Genomic DNA, 12,295 nt, shown 5'->3' with positions numbered 1-12,295 from the left:
GTGACCATTTGTAATTCTTTAATTACCAGTTTTTGGTGTTTCAATAAAAAATCAATGAGAAAAATAAATAACAAATCATTAATTTAACAATAATACGAATAATTTAGTTAACCATAGTTATCCGTAACCATTGCTATGAATATCAGTACCAATTAAATGAAATTAAATGAGGAAGCTCTTTTTCAAATTATTAAAAAAAAACGTTTATACTTTCAGCTGAGCTGCAAACGAAAATTGTGCCAACCATGCTATTTGCATCATACGGACTAATGAAAATTTACGGACAGTTTCATTAGGAAGTGTCGATCCGATCTATATCTATAAATATATTTATAATTAAAAGTGAACAAGATTTTCGGTTAGTCTTATCCACTTTGTCGTTGACAGTCGAATGGTTTTATACATACTCAGTATAGACGTGGATAAAATCTTAATACCAATTTATAATAACACTATTTATATTACAGCTCAATTATCTCATAGTTATTCTGTCTGTGAAGTGAGATATATATGTACCGACACATTCACTTCTGCATTGACCTAGGGGGCAGACACGTGGAATAGGATTCGACTTTTAGTGTAAAGATTCGGGAAATTGCAATAAAATAGCAACGTCTGTGAATGGATTCGCGTGGAATAGCGAAACAGTGCATGGAATAGCATTGAAATTGTTTCACTTCAAATCCATTTGACATTTCTTTTGACGTTTATTGATGGATTAGTGGAATAGTGCGGAATAGTAGAATCAGAATTTTTGATGGAAACAGTGCATGGAATAGCAAATATAGTTTCGATTTCACATTTGTGTTTTTGGATTAGTGGAATAGCTGGATTAGTATTATTATTATTATTATTTATATAGTGAATTCGGAATTTATTCTTTGGTGTCACCCCCTAGGCATTGACACACATTTGCAATTTAAACTGTTAGAAGTCAATAAAATGTAAGTACTTGATTTTATTTTTAGCAACTCAATAGCAAAAGTTTTGGAGTATATAAATAACTGCATTAAATTCATCTGAATAGACAAGAATTTGAACATCTTAAGTGACATTTGAAAAAGTGGCCGATGAAAAAGTTTTTTGATGTATTTGCACTGCGAAATAGCAATTTGTTGTAAAATCAACAAATTTTAATTGTGACAATTATCAGCAAGTAAGTTTCAAATGCCATGTTGATATCATGTAAATTCCCATAAATATGTTTCAGAATTCGATGCGTTTATTCGAATATCCATTCATTTACTAATTTCATTAGATTTCGCAGCAAATATACAAACAACAACACTTGAAGCTATGTTGAGCGCATAATCCAACTTGAATACACATTGAACAATAATACTTAATAATGTAAAACTTGACTACAAAATCGTGTATAAATCCATATCAATATTTTGATGACAAAAGTAAATGAAACAAGCATAACACTTCTCAAAAATAACTCAACGTTTTCTTCAGAATCTTTGCGAAATTTGGTGCGGAACAATCGATCAATTAGAAAACTTTTGCCTTAATTGTACTTGAGACTTGCTTTTAGCGAATGACTCAAAACTAATGATAAATTGTAACACAATCATGTTAAAAAAGGACGTGTTGCCTTTTACTATTGTTAGACACTGAATACACTTGAAGCAATTATTTATATGTCGAAAGCCAAGTGGACCACACACCACAATTTAGACTTCATATCATTTAAAAAAAACCGTTTATGACTTTTAATCGAAAAGTGTGGCTAAATTTATATTTTACATCCCATTGTTGGGATATTATTTCACGGTCCGGGTTGTTTCCATTTTTCTTGAAATTTCTTGAAAATGATTGAAAAATGAAAAATTGATTTTGTATTAAAATAAAGTCTGTTTTTTTTACAAAATACAATATTGTAGAATTGTAATTTTTTCTCTTTGTTACCAATAATGCATTAAAATTCGTTTGATTGAAATCGTCTAGACTAATTTTCCATTTGATTGATTTCAGCGTCAAATATTGATATCGGTGTCATCTCATCCATTTCTTCAGTTACTTTTGTTTTCTTAATTAAACCACTGCCGACACTACCAAGTAGCAGTGACGAAATAAAAAAAGTTTCTTCATCCAATATCTATATCAGCTTCAGCGTATCGCGACAATTATAAATTGAAAATTGAAATTAAGTCGACCAACGTGAGATAAGTTTTTGATTGGTTTTAATCCATTTTCCATTTGCCAGTCGAATTGTTCGATAAGAACTGAATGGTAACGGGAAATCTATGCAAATGCCGAGGCATTGATGCATTCAAGATTGATGTGACGACGATGAGCATAACATTAATGGAACCAACACTCGACTCAATTATCTCGTTTCAATAGGGCCCCGAGACATCATTATTCATTCACTTCACTCAGACTAAGGGTGGAATGTACAGTGACATTTTTCAATATGAATCTGCCGTCGATCTCGTTTCAACCAGAGAAAAATGCGATATAAATGCGGAAGAAGTGAATTGGATTTATGTACTTAGTCTCTTTTGCAGAAAAAAAGATAAATAACCAAAGAGAATTTAATTGAACCGTTTCCAAGTGTTGCACCTTTTTTCAGATGAACTAAAACAGAAAGTCTTGTTGTTTTGCATTTTTATCAATAGTGACATCCATCGTTCACGTAATTCACACTTTTCAAACTACAATCATCGTTGAACACGGTTTTGTTTAGTCAATGCGCATTTCCTTTTGTAATCTGAAACTTTCCATTTATTGGTTTTCATTGTGTTTCATTTGGAATAGCAAACGATTTCATAGCTAAAGCATCCAAAAGGATTTCAATCAAATTAATTTGAAATCTGATGAAAACAACTCTTTTTCTGTTTACTTCAAATGAGTTTAATTGATTCGAGCAGATAAACAACATTGAATTATGGTGAATGTAAGCTGGACGATTCAACGCATTCAATTGATTTCTGCATCATTGTTATGGGCCTTTGGTGATTTCTTTGACAACTCTCATTTTTTCTCATGAGTATACCATATAATGGACAAAACGAGGAAGCTAGGCAAATTAAATACATTGAAAAGCATTTCTTTTAAACTAATTCAACTCCTTTTCGAATTCCATTGGAAATTGATTAAATTGACATCGATTATTGCAAACCAAAGTGCATTCCATGCATAAGGGACGACAGCTTTCGACTCAATATGCATTTGAAAAAATAACAACAAACAAAGTCCATGAAATTTGAATGTATAAGCAAAAATACTACATAAAAATCTTCGAACAATACATCTTAAGTAACACTGGCACTGATTTCGATCAATTTGTTGCTATTACCTATATTGAAAATACTTCAAATCCCCTCGAATTTCATACAGACGTTTCGATAATGGTGTGATCAAGTGACTCAACAGTTCTTCCTTAAGTTCTTAAGAACTTCTTATTGTGGCAATATCAATTTATCAAAAATCACTAAATCATAATGCGAAGTCACGCCAGTGGTGAAAACCCCCTTAAAACACATCTTCGAACTTCCTCACATTTTCGAAACACAATCGGCGCATGTGCCAAACTGTACCCCTTTTTTAGTCCGCACGTTTCACGATGTGGAACGAATAAAATATTCGCATTGAACAGAGGAACTTTAGTCGCTGGTCGAAGTTGCCACAAACAACAACACGCACAACCTGTTCGTATCGCATTCGCATCAGGAATTTTACGTATTTTTTGGTCAATCGGTAGAATGAGCAAAATATTTTTCCACTCTATTTAATTTTTTTTCTCTTTTCATATCGCTCTAATCTTTCAAATACACATAAACATTCGAATATCAGTTTAAAAGACGTTTTCCACTTTGGTTCAATAAATAGAAAAAAAATAACTTTTCAAGAGTATCTACAGCATATTAATCACAGAGAAAGCACATTAGCTGTCGAATTTCTTGTCAGATTATCGGTGTTTTCAGCATTGTTGAAATACAATCCGATAAAAATCGAATATTTGTAAACTTTTTAAAATATTTCGATCTCAATGCATACAAGATTCATGGAATTGCATTTATTATGATTGACGACACTTTTTGCATGAAAAAGTAATATGAAAAATGAAATATAATATGAAACTGAAACAGCGGCTGTATAGGAGGTAGGAAGACGCACAGAAAATTGATTTTAACCAATTGCCGAAGAGAGATTGCCACGGAGACTTCCAAGACCTTTTAGTTATTGGAGCTTTTCAATCAATCATGCATATGCTACAGAGAATTTAACAAAAACTTTCGATGCCGGTCAATTAACAATAATGCCGGTCAATTATTGAGCACTGCATTTAAGAAGAAATTTGCAGCTCAAGTGCAACTATTACTATAATTTTTAACTGAAAAACATATCGTCGGAAAATGTTGCCACATCATGCCTGTTAAAATCTAGTAATCAAATCTTTATTGGCCGAGAATTGGAAACAGAGAAATTGAATGTCGACAACAAAATCGGAAATCATCAAGTTCTACACACAATGACACATTAGATACAGTGACAGAATACAGAAGCAACCACTTATTCCATAATTTATGAACTGTAAAAGTATCAAAGTTTATCAGACTTGAATAAATGTAAAGGTTCAGAATGAAGCGGCAAATCCGATGATACAGTTATATTTACAGAGCAAAATGAAAAGAAGAGATTAAGTGCAAATAGATAGAGAGAGAGAGGAAGAGCAAAAAAGATGCATCGGCAGGAATAAGTGAATTAAAAAGAGAAGAGCGGCTTCGTTCATCGAATGAACAAACGATAGAAAGAGAGAGCGAATGTTTATTCACTGGCGAAACTTTATCTCTGACTTAATCTTTCCCTCAGGCAACCATTCAAAAATACGATCCACACATAGACACCTCTCTGCCTTTCTCTTTCCCTTGTTATCAATTGCTAAATAGTGCCCGAATTTTCTAAATAATTTGTAAGAGTGAAGCCGTAAAATGCAAATTGCAAATGGTTTGCATTTTGTGTAAAGTGAATACTTGGGCCGGAAAATTGCGCCACGAAATTACATTTCAGTATTCGATTTGCTCGAATGTAGCTATCACTATATGCGGCGAATAGCCATAAAGTTACTATCGTTTGCCGCTCATTTTCTCAATCTCTTATTGCGTATTTATGGATTTTATGCACATAACATATACACAGTTCTCTCAATCGAAAGATAAGCAGATTTTTGCATGTCAGTGTCTGAATTTTTCTGTCTTTCTCACTGAAAAATAAATGATTATTGTTTGCATTTCACATTAAATAACTGCTTGTTTTGCGTTTTTGCAGTCGGATTGCTGAAGTTCAAGTACAGCAACCAACTCGATTCGACTACTCTGTCATTGAGAGAGAGAGAGAGAGAGAGAGAGAGAGAGAGAGAGAGAGAGTAGTTCCATTTTCACTCACACTGAATTCGCTCATACAGTATGCGCCGCTGTGCTGTTGAAAGACTGCTTGTGCAATGTGCATAACCATACGTTTTCCGTTATGTGTACAGTGTATACATATAACGAAACATGAAATTCATCCAGCATATTGTGCAAACAAACTTATAAATTTAATAATTTCATTAAATAACGAATTCACACACACACGCACACACAACCACTGTTACCACTCTTTTTGTCTACCATTGGGCTATAATATACGAGCTACCAGAGCTTAACTGGTGGCATATTAAACCGATGTACGTTCGGTTTCATACATAATTGCTATCGCTTCAGTTCGTTCGTTCGTCCATTGCGATTGTGAATGTATGTGCTTGTATCAATGGAGCATTGCCCGTCGTGTGTGCGCCTATTTCAATTTTATCAATTTCAATTTCCTGCAACCATAAACATGCACATGAGATTTTATCTGCTGTTTTATACTCTTTTTTTCACTCTCATATGCACTCTCTCTAACACTCATCTCCTCTCTCTGCCATTTCGCACTCTCCCGTGCTTTGAATGTTGCATTATTGTTGTTGTTGTTGTTACCGGTGTTTTTCACTTGTTCACTTTTTATTGTTTTCATTCGCCGTGTTCATCGTACCAATTTGTTTTTACCCGCTCCACATGAACAATGAACATTTATTTGATTTTCATGAGATGAAATGAGCATACAACATGCTACATAAGCCATGAGTACTCACAGCCCCCATTCAGCAGTTCGGGTGTAAAACGTCATCCACTTGGCGTGTATGTGTGGGTGCGTAATGCAATTTTCCCTTTTTTCCTGGTGAAACGCGCGCTCGACTTTTTCAAATGTGCACATGGATTTTTTCATTAAAAATGTATTAATTTTGAATAGAGGTTTCTGTTGTTATGTTCAGATGCTGTTGTGTATTGTGCCAATGCATTTGCATTTAATAGCAGATCTTTTTTTACCCATTTAGTAATTTTGAATTTTTTTTTTTGTCTTTCCGCGATTTTTCCACAGAAAAAAACTGATAATGTTATAAAATATGCAAATGCCATCGCTTTGGTTGTTTGAATTTCCGATATGAAATGTTCCATCGATTTAACTAACCGCTGACCTTGAAATCAGCGGTGAGCATCAGTTTCATACAATTTATTTTTATAATCGAATCGGACGCTGTTTTTTAAGGTGTTTTCGTTAAGCAAAAACTTAGACATGAAAAATAGCAACATCGTAATCCGTATTGATGAAGATGGATTTGAAATATACATTTTAGTTGAAAGATTCAACAAACAACGATGAAAAAAAGAAATCAAAATGTCGCATCAATTAAAATTTTAATCAATTTACTAATAAAAACCAACATTATGCAATCACACAATGTGGTAAATTGAAGTGAAAACGGACACATATTATACTTGTCACATTAAAAAAACGCATATGTCGAATTTATTTATCGAATTCGTCACATATGCAAACGCACGTCTGTCTGCTATGGATATTTCGATCGTCTCGTTATCCAACCTTTTTTGCACCGCTGTTATTTAGAATAAACGTTAATTTAAATGGCAAACCGCATCATTGTATCATATTAATCTATGGGCTGATGACCGAGTGAGAGAGAGAGGGGGAGAGAGGAAGCAGCAACATAAATCTAAAAAGTGGGTGCGCGCATAAATTGAAGATATATGTCATATGCTATTAAAATGAATGGTGTTACGTTTTTAATAATAATAATATAAATGTCTGTCTATCCGTCAATAAGTGTAGTACGTGATATGGCGATGGCTCTCGACACGAATGTACATTCATCATTTTAATAGCCGTTTATATCGCATGGATTTGGCATTAGTTCACGCAAATAGATTGTTTTTATTGTTTTTAGTCTAACGAGGAATTGTTTTATTTCACATTTTTCTATTCAATCCCAACACATTTGGGCTGTGAAGTGCTTGGAGGTAACATATATTTATGACCATAATTTTGATGCAAATTTCATTTAAACCGGGATATTAGATGGTTTATTAGACAGTTTTATTTTGATATGAAGGAAAATTCCTTGGTACTATCATCGTCATATATTTATGCAAAATTTGAGTCGGCCCGATCAACTAGTATGTTTGTGACAACCATTTATGTCCGCGATCTCAGGTGTCTACAGAAATGCGGTTCTGTCAATCAAATCAGTTAATTTAGTGCACATACTTTGAAATTAAGATTATATGCTGAGTATTTCAAATTGAATGTTGTACTGAATCGAATATTTTTTTCGATGGAAGCACATCAAAAATTGATTGCATTGCAATTCTTGCAATATCTTCACTTGTTCACAGAATATGGAAAATAAAGCAAAATAAAGATTTATTTTATTTATATAAAATTCATTAACAAAAAAAGATGAACAAGTTCGGCATGTTCAATATGATCATGTTCAATTTATTTAAAGCCTGGGGGAGACACGAGCTCAAATCTAGGGGGTAGACATGATTCATTTGATTCACTGTGATTCAAAAGATTCACATTGTTTAGATGACATTTGAAATGTCATTTATGTGTCATACAAGAAATATTTATTGAACAATTAAAAAAATTTGTCTTCGAAAAAATGATTTCTTGACGTTTTTTTTTTAAATGTATTAACTCATTATTTTTTTATCTATTTCGTGTTTTTCTAGTAAATTCCAAATAAAATCAACGATAATATTTACAATTTGTTGAACGATCATGTTAGTAAAACCAAAAGTGATGCTTATTTGACATTTGAATGATTCATTTGATTCACTGTGATTCACATGATTCAAAGTTTTATAATTCGTGTCTACCCTCTGGGCTCAAATATTGCTAGTTTTTTTTATTTTTATTTAGTAAATCGCATGCGATATGCATATAACGTGTACATTTGACCGAACCTAATAAGCCCTAATTTTTTTAAAAAAAATTAATTTTCTAGTTTGTGTCTACCCCCTAGTTTAAAGCCCAATAAAAAGTATGTTCACGATCATTGAATACCAGCTCATAGGCAGGAACGCCAAAGATTTTAAGTGGCAAAAATCCGGAGGATATTGTGGCTAAAATCGATTCTATCTAGTGTAAGCCTCTTAGGACCTATGCAGCAAATAGTTGATTTATTTTGAGCAAAATCGATCTGTTCTGATTATGCAGTACAACAAAGAGGATTTAGTTACCTGTAAGCAAACTGCAGTCAAAGTATTGTAAAAAATGTTCCAGCATATTCATTGCAATTGTCACAAAATTGACTATTGTGAAAACAACTCATGCATTCCATGGAAATAATTTGATTCTTCAATCTAATCTCTGCATAAAATGCATCCAAAACAGATAATTTGGAGAGGTTTTTATGGAATGCTTTACGCACAATAACAAACAAAATTTGGTTATACAAAATTCAAACCTTTCATTGACAAAAAAAAAATCGAGATAGAAATTTGTAATGCGAATAAGTCAACATAAAATCATACCCATCGCCTAAAAAACAAAGGCCCGTATGTTGAGCACATACATGTAAATTATGATTTCTAAAAATTTCACTCAAATTAGCTGCTGTTGTTCACAGAGTCAAACTTAAACTGGTATGATGTGTGTTTCACATTGTTTACATTCATAAGCTAAGTGATATTGTCATAAATCGGGTCTGCCTCTAATATTCTGTGTTTTGTAAGCATGTGAAGCCCGGAAATGTACATATGCATGAATATATTCGAGATGATTGATGTTGTAAGCTGTGCATATAACAGCGCGGCACATGTTAATGTAATTTGAAATTGGCAAAAAAAAACTTTTTCTCCCGGCATATTGTGTGCAATCTGTGGGGCGAAGGATGGAATGTAAAACAATGAACTGAATGATATAGAGATAGACGGCATATAGTAGATTCGAAACTACAAATTAACTGAACAGCAGCAACAACACCAGCAAAACGAGTCAATTATTCTGAAATAAAGTGGATTCATAGCAACATTAATAAATAGTTTTGCCGAAATCGCAATGTGAATCATCACATGCACACAGACATATTTTCTGTGTTAAAAACTGAAACATCCACAATGTAGTGCAAATAGATGCAGACAGTGGCCGTCGATTCGAATGCTGTGATGGGAAAAAGGTCTATACACATTGCGGCAATATGCGACGACCGCGATAATATCAGATAAATTAAGTGCATTTCATCTCTCTGCCGTATTCAGTGCGGCATCCCTGCAACCGTATTTCGCCGTTGTCAAGAGGAGTGGAACGGAATGAAAGTGTGTGTGTGTGTGTGTGTGAGGAAGAGAGAGACAGAGACCACACATCAACAATACCCATCTGAATTGAATTGTTGTTTTATTAAGTTTGTTTACATTTAATTTTCAATTAAAATTTTCAACAGGCGAATTGGCACAACCTGATCGAAAATGGAAACGGTAAAGTGGATTTATGCACGAAATAAACGAATTCAAAACAAAACGTTTGGTTTTTTTTGTTTGTTGCATTTTCTGCCGGAAATCAAACTTTGATGAAAGTGAGCCATTCATACAGCCAGAATCGATTTATCGAAGTCATTTTTGCTTTTAAAATTAAAAGACAATGTAATGATGTTGTTGACAAGCCTTTAGCCGCAATTGCTGAACGATTTATTCAACACAATTTATTTCACCGTTGGCAAACATCAATTTGAAATCCGAAGGGCCAACGCACGCGATCCAAAATGAAATTCTAACTTGCCACAGACAAATTGCATGCATTCGAATTACAATTGTTCATGTTTTGAAGTGTAGACGCGTGCAAAAAAAAAATCACTTCACATGTTTCAGCCAAAGTGGAAAATATCGATAAATTTGCTTTGCACTTCAGAATACAAATGTTCCGCAGAAAATCGCGTCTTGTTTGACTATATTTATGGCTGATGATATGATTATCGTTGACCACACCATGCAAGCATGTGTGTGTGTACACGGAACAAAGCTTTTTAAAAAATCCATTCGCTTTATATACCTACCTATTCATTTACATTTAAATAGAATGCATTACGTGCATGCTAAATGCTAAACGATGTGCTGATAACGATTGAAGTATGATTGCGCGTGTAGCTCTTTCAACTTTGAATGTAGTTTCATTTTCTGTCAATCGGCGACCAAGAACATTTAGCAGTAATAAACACATTTTTATCGAAGCTCTCTAGATAGACTTGAAAATGTGAAAATTTACTGAAATGAAAATATCTCGATTGAAAAATACCAAAAAAATAGTCATTGCCCGCGGTAGCAAATCCATAAACGGGCATAAACGAATGGATCAAAAGTGCCAACAATAGTGGTGCCTAGTGCATACGGTGGTAATGTTGGTGATGGTGGTCACACGATAAGTTGGCTAAAACAATGCTGAGACATTGACGGCGCAGAAAACTGAAAACTAACAAGAACCGCAACCAAATAGAACAACACCACACAAACCAAAAACTACCACTGCTGAGAGCGACGGACGTCAACGGAGAACGGGGAGCATTTGGAAAAACAAAACCCGTTGACTTTTTCACTTTTGCTCTCTTCATGTTGTTGCATTTTTACTGCCACTATTTTCAAGTTGTGTTCGTCTGCGGTGGAGCATTTAACAAATATAAACAGTCAAGCCATCGTATACCGGCATTTTACAAAATAATAATGGCAAAACGTTGTAGCATGCTCCGTTCCGTACTTATTTTCCACGAAAACTAAATTTAAACAATAATGAAATAGGAAGACGAATGAACTTGTTTACATGCGAACTGAAACGAACATTGAAGCATTGAACGAGGGGGAGGGGAAACAGTCCAAAGAAACGAACAAATGTACAATATTCAAAAGACAATGAAGATAGATTGATTTTTGTGAGAACGAAACACGTGGAAAAGGAAGAAATAGAAATGAATGGAGAAAGAGGAACAACAAAAAAAATGAACGAAACCAACGGCGTGCGCAAAAACGAGTCGGCTTCAAAAAATCGTTTTGCTACCAACGTTTGATGAATGGAAAATAAAGTGGTTGCAAATGTGCGGTTTTACATTTACCGTATTTATATTTATGTTATGTGATGATGTGGAAACAGTCTTTAAATATTCCAATAGAGACAAAACTAACTGAACTGAAGGGCTTCTAATACATATTCATTTGGTAAAGAAAGTGAGTGGAGAAAAAAAACGAGTTATTTACTCTTACGCTCAGTTCTTGTGCAGACTTTTTTTGCATTGGTTGTGGTTGTGTAAACAGCACAGCCAGAGAGATATAGAGCGAGAAAAACACACACAAAAGACTTTGTTCGGTGTGCTTCGATGTACTTCAAAAAGTTGAAGAGATGCAAAACATATTACACAATATATTGTTGTTTTTCTGTGTGTCTTCACATTGTTCGCTACTGACGTGGAACAGCATTTTGAATTTAATACTCATTTGTGTCAACAAATCACTTTACCTGAAGTACCCATTTGTTTTGTGGATTTTTCCAATGTTTTTTTCCGAAATTTCATGCCATTTTTTGTTTGGTTCAGATAAAAAAAAAAACATTACCCTAAATAGTGTGGTTTAGCACATCGTTGTTTGTCAAGAGCTTTTCTTTCACTTAACCCTCATTATCACAAAATGAATTCATACACGAGCGATGTGTGTATTTAATGAAAATTGTTTTGTCACCAAACATTCTTAACACACAAGAGTACACTCTTTCGCTTGTTCATATGTCAAATCATCAAACTTAATGTCACACACTTTCCATAGTTTTCGAAAATTTCAAACCGAAAAATGCCGTAAAATTCAGTTGACAGGTTGTGTTGTTGGTATTGTTGTAAATGACATACACATGTATATACGGTAAATGAACAATTTCTAAACACTTTATACACACCAAGAGTGGTTGCCATACATGAACACTTGAGCGT

The sequence above is a fragment of the Contarinia nasturtii genome, unplaced genomic scaffold, assembly GCF_009176525.2.
Source record: "Contarinia nasturtii isolate CC-2019 unplaced genomic scaffold, AAFC_CNas_1.1 Cnas_scaffold_810, whole genome shotgun sequence".
Classification (NCBI taxonomy): Eukaryota; Metazoa; Arthropoda; class Insecta; order Diptera; family Cecidomyiidae; genus Contarinia; species Contarinia nasturtii.
This window is presented reverse-complemented; position numbering follows the sequence as displayed.